Raw genomic sequence first — 5,621 nt, forward strand, 5'->3', positions numbered from 1 at the left:
TGAGTCAGTGACAACCCTACAACAGATGTATCCATCGGATCGCCATCAATGATGGTGATACATGGCTGTGTGTATATATATACATGTATATATATATGCTAGTTAACGTAGGTGAAGTAAGGCAGGAAACAGGGCAAATTATTTGGTTGGACTATATACTATTTCAATACACAAACTTCTTAAAACGAAGAATATTAAATGACATGTAAGAGAATGTATCAAAACTCAAACATTTTGTAGTCTAAGATACATGTTTTGTCAGTAAGTAGAGGCTTTGAACACTCTGTCAGTAACTGCAAGTACTCTCAAATCTGTACTTTGTGTCTTTTTTGTTAGTCATAAGGGATGAATAAATACCTTGCCACATCCGTCTGTTTTTTATATGCTTTTTTCTGTTTTGGGTCGACTTGATGAGTTTATACTTTTTCAACTAATTATATAGATTGTTCTTATGTTGCAGTTGGACATTACAGTCCAAGGTTATGAGAGAGTGGGTTCATACATGTTCAATCATATCAACATTCATTACTTTAATATTGTGTGATTTCGTATTCGATTTATTTGTGATGATATGAACTCTTTCACAATGAACAATGAATATGATTTCATAATAAACTGTATTGTCTTATTCACAGCTTGACTTATCAGCAGTAGAAAAGGCGCTAGAGGTTGGAAAATCTGTTTCCTTTAAAGTGAACTGTGACGATAAAAGTCTTATTTCTGTTAAAGGGTTAGTATCGACAGTCTTAATTCTAACTCCTGCTAGGGAGACATATCAATATAGATTTGTGCTTGGTTGCGTAACAGGTCATTGCCGTATTGTCGTTTAGGCAGATTGCACAAGGAGTTCACATGAACGGTCAATAGGTGAAATTAAATGATAAATTTGATAAAAATATTGAAGATGGTCATCAGTAATAAAAATTACATGCATTATTTAGTGAAACACGCTTACTGGCCGCTTTCTCAGAGAAATAACCCCCATGAACACATGTCATTATACCTGGTTTCAATTTGTTAACATCGTTGAGTAAAAAACTAATTGTTTTCTTTTTTGTTTTGTGTTACCCTTAATAACTCAGTTCTGGTGGAGAGGAGCAAATATCAATTGCAAAGTATCTTGTTACGATCAAACAATCCTACGTGATCGGGATGAGTAAATTACCTCGAGACCAACTGCATGGTAGTTTAGTTCAGTATCAAGACTCGTTAGATATGATTTATGATTTATTATTATTATTATTATTATTATTATTTGCATATATATAGAGTAGTAAAATTGAACCCATGCAATGAAACCATTATAATAACAGTACTTCTAATAATAAAAAGCATAATTTCAACGATTTCAATTTCTAAATAATTCTTGTGTCATATTTAAACATTTTCTTAGTTTTATTGATTTGTGTGTTTGCTCTTCTACAATTATTCTTCATTTCAGTGGATTTGCTGTTAATGTTCAGGCAGACCATGATGACTACGAAAATGTTGCATTTCATTTCAACCCAAGAGCACCAACATCAAGAGTTGTATTGAATAAACGCACTGATAAAAAATGGCAAACTGAAATATACATTAAAGACAAGAATGTGAAAAGTGTGTACTTCGACCATCCCTTTGATTTGAAAATTGAAGTGAAGACTAAAAATCACATTCTCATCTATGTGAATGGAGATTTAAAAACAGGATATGACTGTAAGGACGATATAACATAAATGAAATATCTTTGTTATTCAAGTGGTGTAAGCATTGTTCTTGAGGAATGAGGGAATGTTCTTTTTGATCGTAGAAGATGTCAAAATGGCGGCACGCAGAGAATTGATACTCTAAATTTAATATCTAGCGGAATAAACTTTAATATCTATGAATTTGAGCATTTTTATACAGAATGGACATAATATCAATTTTTGATTTTTTTGCGGAGTTTCCCTTTAAGTTTTAGTTTTTGTATGTGAAAGTAGATTAAGTGAATCTGATAATTATAATAACAAATTTATATTCCTTTCAGTTATTTGAAATAGTTTTATTTTCAATTTCATATAAATAAAACAAACATAAAAATTTAGACGTCACATTGATAACAAAAACTTCGAGGTAGCTCAAATCTGTGTACAAAGTACAATCACAATGGTTATGTGAAAAGACATTATAAACAGTGTTCGAAAGGCATGACCTTATGCAATGCCAAAAAATAGGTACATAAAATCGACGACAATTTTCCCTCTTCAAAATATCGACTCACATAATGCGGTTATATAGCGCGCAAATTTAAGCATACATATATATTTTATTGAGGCGAATCCTACTTTGCAAGTACACAATTGTCAATACCAACACATTAGGTTCAATGTATATGAACCTAGTATCATATATGTGCGTAACTCCTTTTAAACGTTTCTTAGTAGTGGATACGTAAAGTTTGTAAACAAATGTTAATAGAAATCTATACCGAATAACCTGAACAAGGCAAACTATTGAAGGTTGCATTTCTGTAAATATTGACAGTGCGTTTTCCCATAGGAACTCCCTTTACGGCTAAAACTGTACCACTTGTACTATGAAGTTTTGAAAATAATCATATCCTAGAATGAAAAGTACATATGCACTTCTCAAAATATAGCTAGGGATGTGCGGCATATTTTCAACGTTTATATGCCCCGAACTTCTAAGGGTTTAAACTAACACTAAATTTCTTAACTACCCCTACCTCGAATGTAGGGTTATCACAGATTTCAATATAAACAATATTCACATGTATATTTACTGGTAACATTCCCAAGTTATGTCTCTATGAGATGCAACCTACAGATCAGAAATGGGACCCAGTATGTAAACAAAATTGATTATCTATGACTATTCTAAAAATCTCCACAAAAGAGGTGTGGTTTGAGAAAGAGCTGTATTTACAAAGTGCAACCTGAAAGTACAGCAAAGTAAAGCATATTAAAAATATACCGATGACTATCGTTTATTTCAAAATGTGCGCATTTAGTTGGAATGTACGTTGTGCGTGCAAATTAGCTAGTTCGATGCATTATATATACAAAGTGAAGTGCTCATGAAATAACTAACATGATTAATTTACACAAATTGCATAAATATTCTGTCTTAAAAAATATAAAAGTTACTCTCTATGACGAAAAAGTTAATCTAGATTTTTGAAAGAAGAAACCAAAGTTTCTGTATTATCCTTTCAAGAAAGGGGTCTTATTTAGTTTAAGGCATGTACGCGAATGATCAAAGGATAAGAGGTAAACAACTACAGTTTGACATACTGCTTTCTATAATGAAACTGCATTTGATTTGATGTTGATATTGGTCATTCTGATGTTTGATATGAATTGATAATCGAGAAGATTTGGTATGATTGCCAATGAGACATTTCTCCAACAGAGCCCTAACGACGGAGAGTTATAACAATTATATGCCAAATTACCACCTTCAACAATGACTAATTAATCAAAAACTATATAGTAGTAGCTAAAAGTAAAACATCTTCGTAACATATACGATGTTGAATCCCGTTTGTAAAATGTTCATCAAAACCAAACAAATCTATTAAAAAAAATTGTATGTAACTTGAGGTAACGAATCTTTGACTCAATAATTAATATCACTACATAGATAACGTTTTTTAAAATCCAAAACTTCACTGCAGACAACGGCATAGTTTGTTTTACCTCTAAAAATGTGTATACAAAAATACTTTGTAAGAAATATCACAACCTGTAAAATATGAGCAAAGTAAGGAGGCCAATCAAAATATCAGATTTCCATCAAAATTGAACAAATTGGAATATTCAAATATGAATAGATACACATAGCTCAAACCATCTCTTACATTCAAACTTACTATTGCACTTTTGACACTACAGTGACCCTGTACGAATTGACATTCATAAACAAAACCAGTGGAAAGAACTGGCAAACATACGAACACTTTAATAACAACTAATATTCTAACCATACGGAGAAGATAAGTACATGTTTTACGCTATTGAAAGCATAATGTTGATGAAGACATTTGGGGAGAAAGCCGTTAGTGGCCGGGTTTTTATAAGGAAGGTTGGCGGGATAACAGAGTGTGCGAATATATTTAATGTTAGTAAGTCTTTAAAAATGTGATGACACTTTGTCCGGTTGGTACAAAATAAACGTACAAGAAGGTTTGAACCAGTTAAATTAACAGATAAGACAAACATATTAGGAGGACTGACTGTTCCATTCTGAATTGCATGGTAGTGATAGACTATATATTCAAGTGATGTCAGGATGTGTAATCAGGTGTTTTATATGTGTACATATATAATTGTTCGTTGTTTCGTTTTATCTGCAAAGAGATAGTTTTTATAGTTTAGTTATTGTACAAAACATTGATCTATAGTTGTAATATAATTTTGTTTTATAGTCGGTTTGTTTATGGACAGCTTAAATTCAATTAATAACGGAAATGAATCGTTTACGTCAACAATCCTTTTACATCTGGTTACACATTACACTAGTTTGATTGCGTCAAACCCTTCCTTACCCTAGTGGTGTAACAGTACACAATAAGAGTATACTATGAAAATCAGTGAAAACGGTTCATCTCAACAGATTGATACAAAGCAGAAACATCTAACAAAAACACACACTGGACGTGGCAAAAACTACATACATCACAACAACAAAAAAAGACACTGCGAAAAGATCTGAGAAAACTTGTCTATTTCTTTGTGTGTGTAAAATATGTATCAATCAATCGGGTTATATCCAACTGAAAATTACAGTTTTTGGTAGGGTTTCTCTTGAACAATCTTTGGTTTTCTGTTTTTCTCTGTTTTGTTTTGATTGTAGCATGTTTGTATGTGAGAAATCTGTTCAATGAATATAACATGCTACATTTTTTTATCACTAAACATATTATTCTATGTATCATAATTATTTATTGTTTATTGTTTAATATTTGTTTATAAATCAGGCAGTTAGTTTTCTTGTTTTCTTGATTTTCATTTTTTTTTCATTTCGAGACCTTTTATAATAACTTGATAAGCAGTATGTGTTTTCCTCATTGATGGCGGTCAAATGTTGACCTATTGTTACTAAAATGTTCGTCATGTTTGTCTCTTTTTTAAAACAAGATGGATGAAGATATATAATACATGTATTTACAAAAGTTAAGATGACAGGCTTTAAAGGTGTTGTCAGTATGTACAATCCGGAACAGGTGTGTTATATGTATATGTATATTTGTTCGTTGTTGCATTATATCTGTTAGTTTTTTCTTAATTTTTCGTTGCCGAAAACAACATTTTCCGCATGGAATGTCTGCATATTTACAATTGATATTAGACAATATCGCTATGTGATATAAGAAAAGTTTTTATCGATACGCTTCTTCCATAGACTGTTTAAGTAGAATGGTGATTATACTAATAAAGGAAAAGATATGATAGATACTAAGAAGACCTTTAAATTCGACGATAAATAAAATAAAGAAAAAACCCGTCTATACCACGAACAAGTCCACAAAACACGATATCAAAACTTTAAGACAAAAAAAAAACTTAATGTTGCTGTGTACATATCCAACGCTTTCTTTTTAAAAAGTTATATATCTGACAACGCATATTTTTTGTTTA

General features: G+C 31.4%; 1 long non-coding RNA gene across 1 annotated transcript; it reads left to right on the top strand.

Moving 5' to 3' along the window:
* The first annotated feature begins 635 nt into the window (after window positions 1-635).
* On the top strand, window positions 636-2,007 carry LOC143049213 (uncharacterized). Its single transcript, XR_012970128.1, has 2 exons — window positions 636-730; window positions 1,442-2,007. It is a non-coding gene; the product is annotated as an uncharacterized LOC143049213 (long non-coding RNA).
* The last annotated feature ends 3,614 nt before the right edge of the window (window positions 2,008-5,621 follow it).

This window comes from Mytilus galloprovincialis, chromosome 10 (assembly GCF_965363235.1).
Source record: "Mytilus galloprovincialis chromosome 10, xbMytGall1.hap1.1, whole genome shotgun sequence".
NCBI lineage: Eukaryota > Metazoa > Mollusca > Bivalvia > Mytilida > Mytilidae > Mytilus > Mytilus galloprovincialis.